Here is a 22681-nt window from a genome sequence, read left to right as displayed (position 1 = left end):
TTACCCTTCTAACTGGTGGGTACCTTTTGTGTCAGAGTGTACCCGTCCACTCTTTCGCTTGCCGCCCGATAGGTGCAAGTGTTGAAATCTATAGGGCAGACATAAAAACATGTGAATAGGTATCAATAAAAAAACAGGGTCAGTATCATCTTTATGTAAATGCAGTTACTTATACCCCGTGGAGCCCTTCTTTATCATATGTTTACCAATAACATACTTAGTGACCAGTAACTAAACCTAACGTGTGTGTCAAATATTGCTATTTTCTTGACTATCGAAGTTAACTGTTCCTAGCGACCTGGGACCCGGTCACGCTACGTGTCCCCCTGAGTCTCTGGGCATGTCGCGTATAGTTACAACGCTATTTCTCTTCCTTAAGCGTGTTGTCAGCGCTCTGCCCATTTTATTTAAAAAGACCCCCTATTCTCCGCTCACCTGGTCAGCCCGTAACCGCGGTCTTCACTCAGCCTCACGGTACTGCTGCACAATGCTCGTTTCTTATGGGCGCAACGCGTCGCGTTCGCGCCTGCACTATTGCTTGTTGACTAATTATGTTTGTATTGAAGGGTCTGGCGTCCATCTTGTGTAGGTACTGACATACGTAACGAGCAGGATAACTATTCTCCCGTGTACTAACTCCCACATGGGTCAAGTCAATTGCATGTAACCCATAGATGACATGCTATTCAAAAAGGACATTTTTAAAGAAAATACATTTATTAAAAGCATAAAAAGATGTGCCTTTATCTACCGTCCATTCCGTTCGTATTACACTGACACAGTCTAGTCTCATACCACGGAACTGATCGTTCTCATTATTCTTTTTGTCTTTTTTTCTTTTCCCCTTTATCTTTTTCTAAGCATATTACCTCGCCGAGGCACTCCGTCCTCCTACTTGTTAATACAAAATGTGTTACAGCAAGAGCCAAAATGTCTCCTACCAGTCATCTCCACAGTCAGACACATACCATGGATCTATTAGCTAATGTCAAAGGGCAAGGAATCTACACATATTCAGTGGACCACAACCTTATTCCATTCAATGGAATCGTTCAGCCCCTGTTGATCCACCCTCTCCTGATAGATCCAACGTGCTTCTTTTGTGATCAATCTCGTTTCCATATTGTATTGATCGCCCATGAGCCTTTCCAGAACGACCCATCGCAAATCCTTCGGACTGTGTCTGGCTGTTCGAAAATGTTGCACTAATTTCGTGGTCAGATTGCCTGTTTTTACGGTGCTAAGATGTTCCTGCACCCTGACCTTAACCTTGCGTGTCGTGAGACCGATGTAGTAAAGTCCACATGGACACGGGAGTCTATAGATGACATTGGATGTGTTGCAGTTACTGAACATGTTAAGGTGCCATATCTTACCTCCCACCAGGGTGACACTTTTAACAGGTGCAGTAAGCTCACACACTGAGCAGCCCCCACATTGATAGTGTCCCGATGGGATCCCTGTATCTCTGGTCTCTTGTATAGGTCATGAATGAACCAGGCGATCTCGCAAATTAGTTGATCGCTTAAAGGCAAATCTGGGTTGAGGCATAGTCATAGTCGGGGTACTCAGCAAATGCCAGTGTTTTCTAATTATTTGTCTGATTTTGGTCGACAAAGGTCCAAATGTAGTGACCACTGGGATGCAATCCCCATTGTGCTTAGATGTTCTCTCAGCAATGCAGCTCGTGGGGTGTTGAGGGCTCTCTTTTTTGCTTGTTTGATGACTTTTCTTGGATATGCTCGCTCTTCCAATTTACGGGACAAATCATCTGCTTGCTCTATGTATGTCTCAGTCGAGGAATAGTTCCTGCGATATCGCGAAAACTGTCCTAAGGGCAGATTGTCACGGAGGGCCCTGGGGAGATAGGACCTGTAATGTAAAAGCAAGTTCTTATCTGTTGGTTTTTGATGAACATTAGTGGCTAGTTTGTGATTAACCGCCTTGATGTCCAGGTCCAAATATGTCGCTGTAGACCTGTTTTTGGTCCAGGTGAACTTAAGACATTCATCAAGATTATTCAGCCAGTTCAAAAACCTGTCAAGGTCCATTTCAGAGCCTGACCAGATGCACAACACATCATCAATGTACCTCTTCCAGAGGACAAAGTTCTTATGTGAAAGGCATAGACGGAGTCTTGCAAAATAAAGTCATGTAGTAACGTGCACAAAAGCAGCATCATGGCAGCAAAGCTCATGCTAACTTAACAATGTCGATAATGACCCTAATGGCCATAAAACACCCTACCCTTGGTAAGGTCATAGTATAGAGACCAAACATCAAAACAGAGTTCAACAGCCAAGCAGAGTTCAAAGGCGTTTGAAAAAAACAAATTGGAAAACTGAAAGAAAAAATAATTTTTTTTAAACTTTTGACGAGCGAAAGAGTGTGGCCTCCATGTAAAGGTTATTATGAAGGAGGTGGTAAATCCATAGTACGTGAACTTAAGAATACAATCCCCTCCAAAAGATCATCCCTATCGTTGGTAGAAAAAAGGGATGCCATCCAATCAAGTAGGTCGAAGGAACAAACGTGCTCCTCATAATCTGATGCTTCCAAAAGCATAACCGGACAACTTGTGTGATGTTCGATGAAACTCTGATGCAAGAGGTTCTGCGCAGTCGCACAGTTATCCCATTCAGCCAATACTCCAAGTGCTGCTGCATGCGCCATATGGCAATCCCCAGAACAAGCCTAATCATGGGCCTCTACGGGACCCATGAACTGGTTAAAATCCGGGACTGGACATGACGCATTGGAGAGGCATAAGTTCATAGCCCAGTAGAAGCGGCACCGTCGACAGTAGAACACTGTTTGTGCGCAAGTATAGTAGGCAAAGCGAAAAGTTAATCCATAACTCATGCCAAGCGGTGCTAACGGCAAGCATCCAAAAACCTGTTGCATTCGATCACGGTACAGTTGTAATTTGCCTGGTCTGTGCATTACCACAAGATGAGCAGCATTGCGCAGCAGGAACAGAAGTAGGATTCCACCAGCTAACGTTAGTAATAAAGGGAATCCTCCGAAGACGCTGGAAAAAATAGAATGAATAAAAGCCGGTATTACTCCAAAAATCGTCAGACAGGAAGTCATAAGGCCGGATCCCACATGTTTAAAAAAATGTGCAAGGAATTTAGTGTCAGACACATTAAATATTTGATGTATAAGCTCCCCAAAGTGAAGAGGGAGGTTAGTGTTCAGAAGTGACTGATTCTCGCGAGATGTTCTAGCCACCTGTAACTCGAAGGTCTCTCGAGCCGAAGTGAGAGTCACTTCTTGTTGGAACAATAGCGCTTTGAGCACATTTAATTTGTTGAAATTTGTTTTCAAAGTCGGAATGGAAGGCCAAATGGAACTATCTACACTACCATGCGGGGGCATAAAAGCACATTGCTACAACAAGTAATGCGTTGTGAAATGGTTACTAAATACGGGATTCCTGCCCGTAAACCACAGCAGTCTTGGTTGTTCAAAATAAGATAACTGCTGTTAGTAAGCAAGGTAAAAGAGGGGATTATTGATGGGACTGGAGGTCCTTTAAAAAAACAAGCAAGATTAGGCGCAGACACATTACAAGCGCCGTGCAACTTAACGTGTTTACAAACAAGTGAATGTCTTACTGTGGAATCACAGTCCTCCCCTGTTAGGAAAATGTCCTTATCCTCCCGCTGACATCTGTAAGCAAAAGGTAGGGACCATAATTCATGGAGAAATGCACTACCCAGATGGTTCAAAACGGCCAATCGGAAAATGTTGCATGCATGATTTAAAATGAAACAGCGAAAAAGGGTGAGAGATAACCCCATGAATTAACCAAACAGTAGAATCTGTTTCCGCCACAGAGAACGGCAAGGGCTCCAATTGTTCAATATGCAACAGTGTGTATGTAGCATCTTTCATGGACATAAATCTTTGTTTATCAGTCAGATTAAATGGTAGAAACAAAGCAAAAGCATTCAAATAATCCCAAGAGACGTTTCCCATTTTAAGGGTCTGTAACGTACTTGTAAACTGCATAACTGATTGTAACTGATTTTGACCATGATATAACACAGAAAAATCACTCTGAACAATATCAATAACAGAAGAAACAATATTATCTAATGTATAAATACGTGAAGAAAGTGTATTGATGCTATTGTCGACCACAGAAAGGACTTTTTCTAAATTAGCTGGATCAATTTGGTGCAGACGATCGCTGCCTCAATCTGCGAAAGTTTCCAAACTTCATTGTAAGCTGCATAGATAAATCTCTTTGATCTAGGAATCCTAGGTCTTAAGATAAAATCAGCCAAATTGATGTCACTCAACAAGAGAGTAAGGTGTTGCTTCACTGATGATAAGGTGGAATGTTCCAACCATTGTTGGCATAATTTACCCACCGAATAAGTGGTGACCGAATGTGAATGTGAAACCAGGTGTTACATTATAAATATGCAATTGACATGCATTTGAATTTGTTTGCTACACCAACCATCCGGAGGAATCAATTTCAGAGACATTGAAAGTGTCATTTTGAAACAAAGCCTGTAAGATATCCATCATATAATTTGTGTGAGCACGCCAATTGTCATATTCCGCTAAGGACAGAATGGATGGGACATTTATATTTTTTACAGTTGCCAGGCCAAGGAAAGTCGTCTGGTGCACTGTATTATTTAAAAATAAAATTTGAGTCGGGATCAGGCATGCACGATGCAATGCTTCAGTGCCACTATTTAGTCCCCCAGATGATTTTAAATCAATGGTTTCTTTCCAGTGATCATAACCCTGTGTGGCCAATTTAGTCCTAAAAGAATTGGAGTAAATCAATTTTGTGTGGGTCAAGATAAATTTGGACTGAGATAACAATTGCAGTATAAAGAAATAGGATTCCGGATTAGATGTGTCATAGTCTGTTAAATAAGTGAACTTGTCCCTAAGAGTTTTAGAACTCCCCTGTACAGGAGTAGGACAATGTTCCCATTGAGTGTAATTAAAAACAGGTCCTAACGTGTTAGTTTTATGCAAGAAATGATTCCCATAGTGTTGATAACAGAATAAATCAGCATAATTGGCAGAATTTAAATACAAATCTTCAGCATCAAAAGCAGCACAATACTTTAAGTCAGAAAACAATGAATGCACTGCTTGCCCATTCCAATCATAAGAATGTATGTCCCGTGTTACCACATCTCCTAATGAGACGCGGAACACGTATGGCACCCTGAGCACTTCCGTCTGGCCGTGAATTTCATAAGCTACTTTATCCCAAACCATGCCATCTGCAACCGGGAATGCTGAAATGTTGACAAGAGTCTGATCATGTTTGATGATATGGGACGATGTGTGTGGGGCCAGAATTCCATCGACCAAGTTTACAGCAGAGCGTTCTGGCAAATAATGACCATTGATGAGTAAGAAGAATACTGTCACAAATCCAATCTCCATAAAGAGGAAAATTAGGATAAGCACCAACTAGATGTAGGTCCATGGGGGAACCAAGTAAGTCTTTTTGAACCAAGAGATGAAAACACTTAATTTAGTCGGTGGAACTGCCAAACTGGAAGACGAGGAGGATGAGTCATAAGAGAAGCTGGCATGGTCCCCAAAATAACCGCTTCCACCCTCGGTATCAGAGGTGGGTGGGATGTATCAGCATGATGTTGACGAGGACCGCTCGGTGCTTCCCTCTGGGACTCATCTGTGGGATATGTATACTTGACATCAGTGGTGGAAGAGGATGGAGGCAGAACAGGCAAAAGGTCAATAGCAGTTTCTATCTCACCCTCACCGGGACGGGCATTAGTCGTAGAGGTCGAGGTTACCGGATTCAAAGAGATAGTGTTGCACAAAACTGCAGGTGTTATACTATTCAGAATTGGCCAGATGGTGTAACTTGACATTGTCCACTGAGATGTATCTGTTGTCTTTCCGACCCGTTAAAAGTGGTAAAACGACTGTACGAGTACCTTTCAATCCAAGTACTAGAACTGGTGCACGATAAGAGGGACCAAATTCTTTTTTATTCTCTAGCTTTTCTCGAACCAAATCTCCAATCTTGAGAAGCCAGCCAGCAACCGGGATCAGCAGTGTTGCATGATTGGAAGAGGGCAAATGTTCAGTGGCGGAGCTATCACGGGCCTTTTGTAGATCCTGTAACACAGTAGAATGATTATTCACATCAAAGGTTGCGGCCGCCGCCACAACGTCCAGACTATCAAGGTCTGGCACAAACATTTTAATGCCAAAGAGCATTTCATATGGGGTCCGCCCATCCAGAGATCTTCTAGAGAGATAATTGAGTGCACGTTGAACACCATACAAATGGGTCAGCCAGTTCCTGCCAGTACCTAAGACCCTAGCTGTCAAGGATTGCTTTAAGTCACGGTTCATTCGCTTCACAATTGAATTGCCCTCAGGCCTGTATGGATACGAAAACTGCACCAGCACCCCCATTGACTTCATCGCATCCTTGTATGCCTTAGAGGCGAACGCTGGACCTTGGTCTGAATAGAAGGTGCCACAGGCAAACATCCCAACAAAGACACGCAAATCCCTGATGATATTTCGAGTGTCAGCACTGTGTTGTGGCCAAACCCACAGGAATCTAGTGCACGAATCCACTGCAACAAAAATGTATTTATATGCAGAATCAGAAGACAATGGACCACAGTGATCAAGATACACACAGCCAAATGGTGGATTGGAAATACATAGCTGTGTTTGTGGTGGGCGTGTGACAGTAGAAGGTGTGATTCATTGACAAATGTCACAAGAAAGTACATAATTACGGGTTTGTTTATATAAACCATGCCACCAATAACGTTGCTGTAAAATCGAGACTGTCGCTGACACTGCGGCATATGCGGAAGCCATGCCCTCATGCACGGCTCTGATCAAAGCAGGTCTTCGGTCCATGTTGGGAATCAGCCTATCACCAACAGATGGAGTCTTAGCATAAGGAACTTGTTCGGGAGATATATGATAAGAGTATTTCAAAGGGAAACCCTTAGGATAGGCAGTTCCCTCCCTCGTAGCAGCTAGCGCTGCCAGAATATCATTATTTTAGTCATGGACCTTGTAACAGCTGCTACGGAACACGTGGTTACTGCAGATTTGGCGCCTCATCAGCCAAAGAATTACCAAGAGCATGTGTGCCCAAACGCTGATGGCCAAGAGTATGTATAACTTGTGTGAGGGGCAGACGTTGTTTAAGGACTGCCACTCAAACCCAAAGCAGTTTATGCTTAATTGCACTGCCTTTAGAGTCTTGATAGTCATTATGAGATCAAAAGAATAAGTTGTCATTAAAAGATTGAACACAGTAATAAGAATCACATAATATAAGAGTATCCACATTAGGATCAGCAAACTCAAGAGCAAGAACAAGAGCATGCCGCTCCGCCAATTGCGTGGTACAGTCCCCAAGAGCCTGTGTATGCACAATGGAAGACTTAAATTCTCCATTGACAATTGAACCAGCTGCAATAGCGCAAGCTTCTGAATAAGCGTGTTTAGAGACGGTGGCGAGTTCATCCGAACCATCGGTATAAATGATACATTTGTACTCATCTAAAGTAAGCAACGACAGCGGTGGAGGATGAACGTGTTCATACTGTAAAAACTCCTGTGTCTGAAGTGCAGGGTCAAAGATAAACGTGACATCAGATGATGTCAAAGATGTAGCCCACTGTATCCAAAGGGGATGTAGTGCTTTAGAGTTGGGTACACTTGCCTTAGTCATGGCCTCCAAAGCAGGTAAAGGTGTGACCATAAGAATGCATTTAACTTGCACCAGTGAGCATTCTTTCAGAATCGGCATTTGGACCACTGTCAAAATGTTTTCAACATTTTAAAAATGCATTTCAGCTGCAGTGTACAAATGTGATTTGTATGCAATAGGTACTGTGTCCCCTTCATTGAACGTCAAGTAAGGGAAACCCACCTTCCCTGGTACTATATGTATCACCAGGTTTGTGGTGCTATCACGCGTCAACAAGTAGTCAGTTGCAAGCATCTCAGATTGCAAACATTGTAGGATAGTGGTATGTTCCGGAAGTCAGCTGGCCCAAGAATAAGTTGGTTGTATCAACACATAAAGCGGTTTGATACGCTGGGCATAATCGGGAATGTATGTCTTCCCAAAATTCAAAAATCCCAGCACAGACTGAAGTTTCCTCAGCATAGAGGGTGGTTGCAATTGTGCACATTTCTCCAGGAAGTGGGATTCTAACCCCTTACCTTCATTATTGATCTCATAACCCAAAAAGAGTACTGCCAAATGAGCGATGTGCGATTTCGCAAAATTGAATTTATATACATAGTCGGCAAACTATAAAATAATTTGGGCGACTCGGACCAGATGCGGCATAAATTCATCGTCTGTCAGATAAATGTCATCAACATACGAGTACGCATCTGGATCTATGTCGTGCAACAAAGACACAACACATGCAGCAAATGCCCCAGGGCTGTTTTTATACCCCATAGGCAAACACGTACATTTTTTCTGATTTCCATCGGCAGTAAATGCTGTCAAGTCACGGCTCTCAGGAGCCAGATTATGACTGTAGAAACCATTGGAAATGTCCAGCGTAGTTTTGTATTTTTTACGAACAAGGTTGTTCACCAGCATAGAGCTGTGTGTGTTTTGTACTGCAAAATTGCGACAATGACTATTCAAATTTCGGTAATCCAATACAATGCGATATGAACCGTCAGGTCTAAATCCCGGGTAAAGAGGATTATTCATTGGTGATATACAGGATTCAATTACTCCTTGAAACTCCAACTGTGTTAGAATTTCACAAACGTGAGCCTTAGCTTCACGTTTGATTGGATATTGCTGTTGCGGCTGTGGCATAGATCGTAAAGGTATCTCGTGTGCCGGTGAATCAATATCCCAGCCTACCTGATTACGGTACACATCTGGGGCAAATGCCAAAGCCCTCTCAGCTGCGAAAGCCTTTGCATGCTCCTCAGGGACGTAACGTGAAAACTCGGAAGTATCAAGTCCTCCCCTCTAGAAGCGGCTAGCACAAAGGGTGGAGGCCAATCAGCCTCCGCCAGCAAAATGTCGTATGAGGAGGTGAGATTTTCCCAGAAAACCGCTCTGATTGGACGCTGTATATCACTTTCAATTTGGAAGACAATCTCATAGACTCTATCCGGTGGGGCAACCCGGGTATCTGCTGTTTCTACCATTATGACTATATATGTTGCTGTTGCCTCCAGACAGGGACGCAATGCATTTTGTTCTATGGTAACCTCCACTGTGCTGTCGAGCAGAGTCACTGCCCATGTCCAGTCCAGGAGTCGCGATCTCACCATCTGAGGCATACCTTGCTGTTAAAGCGGCAACTTTTTTCTTCTCATACTGGTGTGGAAAACAAGGCAGTTCCTCTTGTTTGGCTTTAAAGTCAAACTGCCGAGGTTGATCTCATCCCTGTTGTTTAGGTGGACCTGTGCCCCGATCCTGGCGCTCCCCTCCACTGGGCGGTTGCGCAAATCATAAGTATGCTCAGAAGACTCAGGTGTCCTGAACCATCATGCGAACCGTGCTTCTGCTTTTGCTGCCCCTGTTTTTTGTTTCTCCAGTTCTTTTTAGGAAAGAACGGGCACCCGTCTTTATCAGTTTGGGCCTTTTGTGTTTGAGATTGTGTCTGCGTTTGAGTAAAAGGCTTAACTCCCAGACTATTGCGGTCTATGGTTTTATAAGCTTTACAATAATCTTCGGAAATTGGCACAGCTTGTCTGTGTCAGCGACAGCCTCCAAGCGGTTAGCCATTTGTAAGCTTACAGCATCACCCATGACATTAGCAAGGATCATATCAGCAACCACGTCGAACAACCCCACCAGTCTCATCCCCAATTACAGAGCCGCCTCAACTCCGTGTTCATCCTGAACATGTTTTATCACGGAAGGGAGTACGGTCATGGAGGGGGTGTCGAAACACTTCGAATATACCGCTGCAAACACCTTACCCCAAGTGTTACAATCAGCTAATTCAGGAACTAAATCTTTAGGCAAACTTATGGTTAAGATTCTGTGTTTCTCCACAGGAGTGGTTTTTGGAAAAACAGCCTCGATTTGTCCAAATTTTTCAGCAAGCCAATAAGGGAACTCATCCTTATTCTGTGGATGCTTGCCCATCACTGAATTAACCATTAGCGGACTGATGGTTATACCACCAGGTCCAGCTGGTTGTGGTCCCACCTGAAAGTTGCGTGTCATGAACTGTATAACAGCCCTATGCACACATATCAAGGAAGTATGTAATAAGCGGAGTTCTGCAATCGTTGCAGTTGTTAAATAACACGGTTGTGGGGTATACCCAGCCAAAACGGGCCATGTGGCCCCCTCTATCGATAAAGGGCCTAAATGGACCGACATTATTGGGTGAGGAAGGGCACCATTAAACCATGTTTGGTGTTGCCAAGCTGTGAGCAAAACCTCAAGAGTACTATACGGTCTATATTGCTGCAGAGTCGCGGTGGCAGTATACTCGTGAAACAAATTGTCTGTTCCATTGACTGCAGGAAAGGTGATCCAAGAATAAAATACCTCAAAGCGGAAAGTTGGATCTGCCTCTACAACAAAGATAAACGCAAACCCTGCATCGCGTACTCTGTATTGTCGTAAATAAGCCATGAGCGGTGTGTGATTAAGAGGCGTAATACCAATCGGCATTTTCAATTAAGAATAGAGAATAACAACCTATGCGTGGCAGCGCAATTACGGGGAAATATGAAAGAGAAAAGACCTTTTAAAATTCAAGCTTGAAAAATCTATAAAACATCAATATAGGAGGTTACACCATCACAGCCGTCTCCGGAAACAGATGCAAGGGGATTGTGGACAAGCACGAGCACTACTCAAGAGTCTCGCAGATAAGAACCAGAACAAATGTTGGGGGTGCCATGTTGTGGGGATTCTGCACCTAGACAGAACTATGAGCAGGAAAACAGGACCTCAGTGTATAGGGGTGTACCAACCTCCCACCTTAGTACCAAAAATCCCAAAACCGACCAGCTATAGTGTCTCATTCGTTCTTCTCCAAAATCACGAAGCAACAAATGATTAGACAACCCAGAATACAACACTCTCGACTCCTTCTCCGGAATCGCAGTAGCAAGACATACCCTTTCGCTCGCTCGCTCGTACTTGTCCACAATAGGAATTAGCAGAATCACTGTAATAGTTTAAAATATTTATTCTAACTATTGTAATTCAGTATACAAGCCACTACAAACAGCAAAATGCATAAATTCAGAACAAATAGCATTGTTACAATTCCATTGAGTATGAAGGGGGATGTCATTATATACAGACAGTGGAAAATGAACTAAAAGGCCTAAACAACATGCATCCCCGTAATATCAAAGCATGAGTCTCCAGCAGTGCAGCTGTGTTTAGCATGTGTTGTCTAGGTGCTAGGGACTGACCAGAACAGAATAACAAGGGGCATTGTTTATTGACCTTGCACATTGTGTTCAGACTAAACTCCAGGAACTTAGTAGAGAACGCAAAAAGCAGACAGTTCTCATGTGAAAGGCATAAACAGAGTCTTGCTAGATAAAGTCATGTAGTAACGTGCACAAAAGCAGCATAATGGCAGCAAAGCTCATGCTAATTTATCAATGTCAACAATGACCCTAATGGCCATATAACCCAGATGTATCTCTTCCAGAAAGGGGGAAAGAATCTTTAGCAAATTCAGGTCCAAAAATATTAAACCTCAGAACTTTAAACAGCCATTTTCTCAGCTTGGGTGATGAGTGTCCCAAAAAATAAGAGAGGGGTCCCACTCTCCAAAGGGACAGGACACCACAATGACATTAAGTCAGCAACAATTGCACTTTGGGTTTGTTTGTTAGCATACCACAAATTCTAACACATCATTTACACCACTAATCAATCAAAAATCACCAGTGAGTTTCATGAACACCGTATCTAATATAAAAGTGTTTTATTCAATAAAAATATTTAGGTTAAAAAAGATCATACACAATCAACAATGTAACAATTTGACAAAAATTGCACAATTAATAAAAGTATGACAAAATTTGCAACACATGGGAGAATGCAATTAATCAAAACATAGAAATAAAAACAAGGGCACCACACTAAGAAAGATTTTTTACAACCGCAGTGCCCCGTCGGGTGATGTTAGTTACTCGGAGTTAAAGTTAGTTGCACAGATGAAGCAACGCGTTTCGGTGGTACAAATTGGTCAAACCACCTTCTTCAGGCTCACGATTACAGCGTCTCCCCACACGTTAATCTAGAATGATGAACTAGAAGCAAATTGCGCAGCCAGGATCTGCCACCTCTAGCTATCCAATAAGAATGTATGAAGTTACTACGCCATCCATTACCCCGCAGTAGATTACAACGCGGACGATACATCGTCCGCGTTGTTACCACGCATAGCTCTACATCGCAAGTCGTTTCTACGACTTGCGCTAGATGGCGCGCTGGACTTAGGAATAGTATAAATTACAATTCCTACTCCAGTTAGTGCAACAGCAGTGAATGTGTTGGAACGACTTGCTATGTAATGCCATGCGTGGTAACAACGCGGACGATGCAACGTCCGCGTTGTAACCTACCCGCGTGGTATTACCAGCGTTGTAAACGCTGTTTCCCATCCAATAATTTGCTCTTGGTTATAGTTCCCCACATTAGTTAGAGAACCATGGGCAAGCGGCAGCACACTTCACCCTATGTTTAAGGCCCTTATCTTCTTCCATATAGCAGTGAATGGTAATTAAAAGGGTTGGTAAAACACAGATCTGCCACCTCCAGCTCACCAATTCCTAAATAGGACTACTCCTTACTGAAACACTCTGGTAGGGCTTGTGTTATGATATTCCAATGGTTCAGTTTTGGGAATATCTGGTAAAAAGATTGGTAATGGATAAAAAGTCCTCAGGTTTCGATTCCCTTGGCAGAAACGCCTGGACACAAAGGTCTCCTCGCGTTATTCAAACGTCCTTTTTGATTTGAGTTATTGGTGAGTTATTACAAACTAGAAAAAACGAGCCTTGCCATAAAAGTTCATACAAGAGTGACCTTGATGTCTACCAAAAATGACGAGAACATCACTTACTATGATTCGCATGTTGATAATATTAGAAATCGCTGGGCACACCTTACTCCAATAGGGAAAAGAAGCAGTTAAAGAACATATCTGAATGATCAGAAGCTGCGGTCCAGCATTATGCATAAGACAATCTGACTGTTTTTATGAATCTTCAACAGCTTCTTTGGCATCCTGCAGTGGCGGATCCTCCGCTATGGCGGAGGAACGTGGCCTACCCCTCCTGGCCAGTTGAGGGAAAGGAAAAATAAAATGATAATAAAACAGTATTATTATCATTTAATTTTTCCTATGGACTGTTCCAAGTCTATGGGGGCAGGGCCATGGCATGACAGGCAGAGAGGGGGAGTTGTGGGCAGCACTGCTGTCTGTGCGCATGATGGTTTGGCCGGCCATTTTAGGACAGCCAAACCGCCATGCGCATTGACATCTCCCCAAACCGAGCTGCATTGCCGGGTGGAGCCAACAGCAGGTGTAGGCTCCCAGTCCCCTTTGGAGCAGAAAACAAGTCTGCTGGGATGAGTATAGGCATCTCAGCACGTACACAGCAAGAAGGAGAAGAGCGGCAGAGCAGCGAGGAGCAATTAAGTTAGTTTTTTGTTGTTGTTTAGTTTGTCGTCCATCACCCCATACCCCTCCCCTTCCACTCTGCCGAGAGATCAGCCGCTACTGGTGTCCAGTAGGGCCTACGGATGGTAAAGAAATAATTCTTTTCTTCATGAGTTTTTGGATGCAGTCATGATTTTTCAGAGCCCGCATTGAAAGAGGAAACACATTCCATGCTTTGGTTGTGACTACTGCAAAAGAAGGGATTTTGCTCACATTTGTTTGGTTTCAAAATGGCCAATAAATGGGAATGGGGAAGGTTAACATTCTTTGCAGATATGCTGGAGTGTACCCATAATGTGCTTTGTGGTAAAGACAAAGGGCCACATGTGCGACCCTCAGTTTTTGTGACTCGCAATTTGCCTTTAGGGCCCGCCACCCTAGCGGTGCTGGGACCGGCCACCAGGGGTGCTGCGGTCCTGCACCGCCAATTAGGATGCGACCACATCCCGCATCTTTGACATTGCGGTGGGCGGTGCTGTAAGCAGCACTCACCACAATGCCAAAGAGGCATGTTGTGCATTGCCATGCACAATGTGACAGGCACCGCGCGGTGCCTGCCACCTTGTGCATGGCAATGAAGGGGGGGTATCATAGGTACCCCCCAGTGCAGCCCCCATCCCCCGGGGGCCTGCAACGGGCCCTCAAAATCATTCCTGCATACCTTTCCATGGTGGAGTCTCCACAATGGAAAGCAATGCCCACCGCATACATCATGTTATGGATGGGGGTGCTTGCAAGGCACCACCACCATATTGTGGGCTTTTTCCACCCTGCCGGCAATCGTGACGATTGCTGACCGGCAGAAAAGTGGCGGACGGTCTTTCCATCCTCCACAGTACCTCCCGCCATAGTAATATGGCGGGGGGGAAATTGTGGTATGATGGCAGGTGGATCACCACCGCCGGCCGGTCGGTGGCGATCCGCCTGCCATTATAATGGTCCCCTTAGTCTACTCGTAAGTGCTTCCTCTCAGTATTGTTTTTGTTTTGTACTCATTGTATATGAAGCTCAGAAATTTGTTTTTCTTTAGTTTAGCACGATCTTGTAAATTGGTGTTACTAAGGTCTTGACATCTCTTTTTAATTACGTGTTTTACACATAGGGTAAGAAAGATCTTCATCCAAAACATCTATCCTCCTAGTTGTAGCAACGATTATGAATGCCTATAATCTAACCATAATTTTCCGGTACCCATTATGGGGTTTAGTAATCCAGTTCATATTATCCTATTAACATTTAATGGATCAGCCAGCTTTAACAAGCAAGGCTTTTAAGAAGTGAGCCCTAATTACAAAGATGTGCCTTTGTAAATTAAATGTAACTTGATTGGTGCAGGACTGTTGGAATTGGCCAGGCCAAAATAAAACCTAAACGGTCAGCAGTGAACTTGTTCGAACATGCTTGACAGCGAACAACAACACAAATGGACATGTCATTTTGAGCCTCAGGCTACATATGCAGTTTATTCAATGCATGAGTGTTTTAAGTGGGATGAAAATGGTGTGGGGGTCTTTAAAAGGTGTGTGGCCAAAGAAGAGTAACTAAGAATCCTTTGAAAGAGGCGTGGCCTACCTCATTAGGGGTGTAGCTCAAACATGCAAACTAAAATCCTGCGCTTCGCTCAAGGTGCCCCCTGGCCAGTATTAATGTGCCTCTCTGTGTGTTTTGTATAACTGCTTCTAAACATTCCACACACCAAGCAGCACATAATACACGTGATCTGCCTGTGTCTTAATCTCTTAGAAGATAGAAGGGCCCTGTTACGAAGGGGCTGGATTGCAAAAGAGATAAGATCTTGCAGAGGAGTGGTCCTGGCTTGCTTTGACCCCTCGAATACTACCCTGAACTATGCCTTGGTTAGATTTATGGATCGGTTCACTAAAAAGCTAGAGGACGCGAGATGTGTGCACGATGGACAGACAGGCAACCTGTCTCCTCTCCTCACTGAGTCTATCACCTCCAGTCATTGACCAACAGCATGCTTTATACCCACTATTAATGCATGGCATAAGAAGAGTTTATTTGTCATACTGTTTTTCTCATAACCTCTACCCTTCAATGGGAAGATGCTAAACTCTCTACTTTAATCGAATATAATCTACAGAGTGTCGTGGACTGTGCATCAGGCAATAGAGGCTTCCATGTCATAATGATTTTTTTTAAATGTAATTCTCAACTGTTTAGGCTAAAACTTACTGAACTGTTAGATTTTAGTTTTTAATGATGTTCTTAACTTCACCGTCAAAGTGAGTACCTAAGGACACAATGATGTTTTTAACCTTTTTGTCAGTTAAGCATCCAGCAATGAACCTCTGTTCTTGTATAGGGTTGCAAAGGTTTTTAACAAATCACACAATAAAGTAAACTTTAACTATCACCAAGCAGCACATAAACCTAAAACAAGCCAGACTTATTGGCTTTACCAGTACTAATTAGCAGCAGGGCTTTAAGTGGGCCGCGTCTGTCCGGGTCTGAGCACCGGCAGTTATTTTTAGGGGGCCTCAAAACGGGTCTCTATCGGGCTCTATTTTCGGGCCTCGCAGAGGTAGTCTGTTTTCTTTTTTTTTTCTCTTGGACTATTGTTACACACATACTTAAGCAAATCAAGCTAATGCGCTCCCAGTACCCCGCAACCCCACACCAGCTCGATCAGAGGCGCAACTAGAGTGCCCACAACTCCTTGTTAGTGTGCTTTCATCGCACCATTGTGTCGATCAATGGTAACTCAAGTGGGATCATTTAGCAGCTTAAACCACTTCGTGTGAGAAACTGCCTACATTTTAATATCTCTTCTTTACTTCTGATCATGGGAAACTTGCTTGTAAAAGTCCAGTCAAACAAAAGTTAGACGTGAAATAATACAAACGTGTTTGCACAGAAGGGAATTTTATGTGATCACATCATAATGAGGATGTGCCCTATTTGCAAGTGTGAGAACAGGCGGCTGATTTCGTGCGCTGCGACGCTGGCCTGCAGCATCGCCCAGTTGTTTGGAACACCACAAGCCTCCCGGCGTGTTTACCGCCAGTGTTAAAGCCACAGAGGGGCCTATTCAGTGTCCTGGCGACAAGCACCCACTGTCATACCCACGGGGCGATGAAGGGGAGGAGGGAGCGTTTGAACAAAACGCCCGTGGGCACAGTAGTAGGAAGTGTGGAGATGCAGGGGCTCTAAGAAGGGGTGAAAAAACGACAAAGAATAATTAACATGCAAATGGTCTTTTAAAGACCTGTGAAGTGCTTGGGTGTGGCTGTGTGTGTGCCCTGGAAGCTGTCTCAGCCTGTGCTGCCACACACGAGGGATGGGGGCTCTGAGGAGTCCTAGAGCTGACGGCTTGTCAGAGCAGGGGATACTGCTACACTAGTTATCTTTATTTAGACCACGCCCCTACTTAGACAGGCCACACCCCTTTGAGGTTTGCCCCGCCCCTTTTAGAGCACCCCCAGTTTTTTTTCCCACTTAAAGCCCTGATTAGCAGTATCAGATAAATGAATAACAGCAATGATTTTGTTGTATATAACTAGAATTAAAAACATTTCAATTCTGAAAAGATAAAACTGTGTATTAAACATTACTACGGACGGTGGAAGGAAGACTGTGTTTTTTACTGTTTTTCTATCTCTCCCCTCCATGCCACTTTCTTCTCCAGTCTCTCGCTCTATTAGACACACAGACCCTTTTTCTCCCCACATCTTTCTGAAATCCTCCATCGGCGGCGTATCTCACCCTTCATCTCTTTCCATTTCAGAAACTGTCTCTGCGCTCTTTTCTTTTGTACATACTTGCTTTCATCTCCTCCACTTCAGCATCCCCTGCCTCGGGCGTACAACCCACTCACCTGTAAACACTGCGTTTTCATTTCCTTTGACACTGTCCACATTTCGGCAGCTGTGTATTTTCTTCACACACTTTCCCACAAATTACATTTGGCACTATTGTCACCATCGCTCAGTGCCCCTTGCAGTGAGGCCAAGTTTTGGAAATGCATGTCGTCTGCACACCTTTAAGAACCACTGACTGCCAGGCACTGTGAGGATGTAACTCGCACTGGCTTCAGTCTCGACATTAGAGCTCTCAATTGTGCACACTCGCCAACAAGCACTTACAACCTAAACTTATTCAGACGCCTGGCGGCGACTCAGTTCAAAGTGCGCACTATTCAGCAGTCACGTTTACCTGAAAAAATGCAGAAATCAAAAAAGCAAATAATCTTAAGGAATGCAGGATGAAGTTAAACGTGTAATGCAAACAGGGCGTGCTTGCATCTTTGACATGGAACATGTTGAGGACTTTTACAGTAATTGTTGAAAAATGTAAAAGTGTTTTGCCATAAAATGAAGGACTTTGATGTACCGTCTGATAGGCATCCGTTTCAAAGTCAGTTTTTAAATGACTGCTGTGTCTAAGACCCCGCAGGACACTCCAAATGTAAAGTCCTGAGTCACAAATTACAAAATTAGCTTTCACATGCTTCTTTCATCTTTGACATTTAAGAAACATGTTAGCAGTTTTGCCTTAAAAGAATACACATTTCGTGTTAAAAAACACAATGATTGGTGCACGATTAGTCTACTAGAGCTCACTATATCTCACACTTCTTAAATATTCTCTGAACAAACTTCAAATGGTTCAAAACAGGGCAGTGAGAGTAATGATAAACCTATAAAGGAAACGTTCGGTTGCCCATCATCAGACCGTCTTCCTTCGCTTCCAAAGGATAAGAGAATTACATGTAAAGCCTTCAATATCTGTCATAAAGCCTTTTTTGGCCATGCGTAATTTTTGTAAAAAACATGATTGAGGCTAATGTTCCAGCTTGCACATTGCATTCGTCCAATACACGTCTTCTAAAACATCCTAAAATACGGAAAGTAAGGCAAGGGGGACGGTCCTTTTATTTTGCGGCTTCTAAGTAATGGAACACACTTCCTATCCATCTACGGATACAAGAATTATGGCCATATGTATGAACATATTTTCTTATAGACACCAAATGGGTAAACTCATTTGATACATATGGCCCTTAACTATTTAACGTGCAGGAAAGTGTTAAATACCTACTTATACAAATAACACAGCTACTTTTCAAATCAAAGCAAAATTAATTTGGTGCTAATCTCATCTCGAGGTTAGATTGTTTTAGCGCCGGGGCACTATTTTTTGTTAATCACATTCTCTATCAAATGAATTAACGTAACATCACGTTCACTCTGAGTGGGGTCATCTGCTTGTTGTATCATTAATTAAATGGAAGCCCAACTTTGGGGGAAAGGGTCTAGTACTCTTTGGGCTTTTTAATTAGTCAGCAGTGTAAAGGCTGCACAATTTGGCCTCTTTCTTCCACCACCACAAGTGAGGTTGGTGCAGATTGGGGTGTACTAATTCTCCCTACTTCCACGGATAGAGTAAATTCACAGATACATGCACATACACTCATCATACGCTTGGGCCCATTTCACTAACATACACTCAGATTACTCTATCAGCACTGAACCTGTGGAAAGAAAACCTTCTAAACACCCTGCATCTACACTACGGTCGATAAGACCTAATTGACACTGTCTTGAGTCATGATTTAACCAATAATAATCAACAATAATCAAAATAGAGTACTCAATAATTGACAAGAAATAACCACCAACACAGTATTTCAAATAATGGTAATTTATCTAAAATTAGTTCAAAGAAAATCAATTCAAAAGCAAAACCATTATTCTCATAATTACCTATTCTAGCTAAATGTCATAAACGAGTCAGGACAGGTCTCTCGATAGAAGTCTCTCAAGTCGCCGTCCTCACAGCATCGATCCTCACCAACGCAAGTTCGGAAAGAAGTGGCCTCAGAATCCAAAATGCAATGAACAAACCCTCTCTAAGCTAACAATATTTATAATAAATTTAACAAAAGAAGGCAACATAAAATGTTTTAGATATCCGCTGAACCGCTGAGCAGAGCGAGCAGGAAAGGATGTAGCATCGCTACATTTGGAAAAATCTCCGCTCAGAAAAAAACACAAAAATAAAAAGACGGAAGACGGAACTAAATCTTGAAAATGTTTCTTTTTCATGTTCATATTTCCTCGGAACCAGCATGGTGATCACAATTTCATTGTGGCTCCTTTGTCTTCCAAGGACATTTGGATGTCCGCCCAAAGCTGCTGTCCTCACGGAAAACTTTTAACCAGGCGAAGACTGTGGTCAGATGACTCTCGACCATGTTCAGCAAGGCCTTCTCATCATAATCTCAGCACTCGAATGTAGGCTTTAAACGGCAGCCATTTTTAACTAGGCCAAAACGTACCATCTTAATTAAAAGAGACAAAAACAACGTTACCACAACATAGTGATTAAACAGTGTTAACCCCACTAATACCCTTATGTGTATGTAATTATCTAGTCTTTGCAACACAAGAAAAGCATTAGTACACGACATTCAAAAGCGTTTTTGTGCTTTAAAAATAAACAGCACTCAGCAACATTTATTTAATTAAACATGCACATTATTAGTAAGCAACACGAACGCATCCCCACGTGTAGTTTCTATTGTTAATTCGTATTGGTTAATCAGAACATTTACACAAAACAAATAATTAATAATTATGAATTAATAATTTTAATTTCTTTCGACAATAGACAAACCAGAGCTTAAAAAAACCCAATAGATTTTCAACAGAAAACTCTGCTCCAGCAATCCCCCCTTTGGTGATATTATCACCAAATAAACAACCCAAAAAAAAAATTAGTAAAATTTAATCCCAATTTTTAGGAGAAACTGGAAATGTCTTTTTCTTTTTCACAACAGTAGACACCAGACTCCCTTTCATCATCCCTCTTTGTCTCCAAATAAACACTCTCCCTCAATTCTTCTAATTCTATTTCTTGTGGATCTCTTTTTCTTTTATTTCTCCTTTCAATATTTCTTTTAATTAATTTCTTTTTCCCTCCCCTGTTTATACAACACAAACACACCAATCTTAGTATCAATAAAGCAACAATTATACAAGTCAAAGGAAACAATATCTTACCTATAATAGTACTACCTATTTTTGCAATAAAACTCTTAACAGCAACTATTTTATTAGCTATTTTAGTCCAAATACTCTCAGCTTCCAGTGGTACTAATTCTTCATGCAAATCAGTAATATTTTTGATATAGACCTTCAAGTCTTTGCTTTCGTCTGGAATGTAAGTGCAACAATGTTGAACTTTCAATATTCCACAGACCCCACCCTCCTTGGCTAATAGAATATCAAGGGCAAGTCGATTTTGCATAGACATGGCACGTACGGCAATCAATTCCGTATTCACCAAAACAAACCCTCCAGCGATATTTGTCGATAAGCGATCCACCACTGTTGACAGTTTCCGAATTCCATATGCATTCAAAGAAATTCCCACTGCTGGAATTAAAGCTCCAAAAATGTCACCCACTATTTCTGACCAAGTTTCTCTCTTAAAACGTGTTAATAAATTAATATGTTCTACATCTTCTATTCTATCTATATGAAAAATCTTTGGAAAGACCAGGCCCACATAACACGTGCCATACCAATGGTCAGGCAACTTGTAATAAGCCTTGTTCCCACAAACATAATACACTCCTGGGAAAACTGGATCCTCTCCTCCTCTAAAACCCCATCCTGTTGCAATGAAGTATGTATCATGACACTCACTAGTCCCAACAAAGTATGTATCATATTGGGATTTCCTTCTTGTAATGCACAGCTTACCCTTCTGTGGTGCATCTAAAGCTAAAGTTGGACTAGCTCAATTTCTCAATTCTTTTCCCATCTCAATGTCCCAAATTGTCTCACTCACTTTGTTTTTCCCTGCCTTTTCATGCATGCTCAATCTCCTTTCCTCCACCATGTTTAGGAAAGCTTTCTCCTCTTCTTTCAAACTGCAAGTTAAATTATTCTTAAAAATGTAATCTAATGTTAATTCTTCTTTCTCAATAAAAATCTCACCAAAAATGTTAGCTTCTTTAGCTGGATTCAGCTTTTCATTCATAGGCAATTGCCCAAAAATGCTATCTTTGTTAGACATCTCATAATCTATTTTCCCTAGCAAATAAAAAACACTACTTAACACACTACAAGAAATTCCATACGTAGCTGGTAAATGGTGATAAGTAACACCCTCTGAAACGGATGCAGGTAATTGCATACAAACGTAGCAATCCCTAACTTCCATTGTCTTCAAATATTCATACAACAATTTCGAAAAAACATTGCTAGAAAAATCATTAATTGACCTATCTTTATGCATGTAAGTACTACTAATTCTAGTTGGAACTACTTTTTGTGAACTTTTCTCTACATTAGTCTCATTCTCAGTATGTATTTCAAATGTACCTATTGTAACTCTAAATGTAACTAATAAAGCTAAAACACCCCATAGTAGCATCAATAATCCAGTACAGCAACAGCACATTCTACACCATCTTTTCAAGAAGGCACATCTACTTTGATTATTCTCTATGTTAGCCATTTTACTACTTTGACCGTGTCTTTTGACTTAGCCTCTACTACTCCACTACTGTACTACTCTTTATTTCTGGATTACTTCAGACAGCTAAATTTCAGACTTTCTCCTTTTCACTTTTCTCCAAGTGATTTCTTCAGTTCACTCAATTTGGATATTCATCACTTTTCACTCCTTCTTCTTCAGTAACATCAAATTGTATCAGATCATCAACAACATCCTGTGCATCCGACTCTTCTCCAATGTCAGTCAGGATAACTTTTAAGATTCCAACAGATTTTTCCTTTTCCTCAACCACTTTTCTCAAGATCCCCTCCGGATTGTCTCGATTCACTGTTTCTTCTTCTTCTCCTCCTTCAGACAGTGCCACATAAGACCATTCCGGTGATCTGTACTTTTGGTTGGGTCTTCTAATTCTCTTTATCTCCTCGGGTTCTCTTGACTCCTTTTGCTCCTTTCTTTTTACTTCATTTTGACTCGACACCTCATTCACTTGTTCAGCT

The sequence above is a fragment of the Triturus cristatus genome, chromosome 10, assembly GCF_964204655.1.
Source record: "Triturus cristatus chromosome 10, aTriCri1.1, whole genome shotgun sequence".
In the NCBI taxonomy this organism is placed as follows: domain Eukaryota; kingdom Metazoa; phylum Chordata; class Amphibia; order Caudata; family Salamandridae; genus Triturus; species Triturus cristatus.
Note: the sequence above shows the minus strand (reverse complement) of the source record.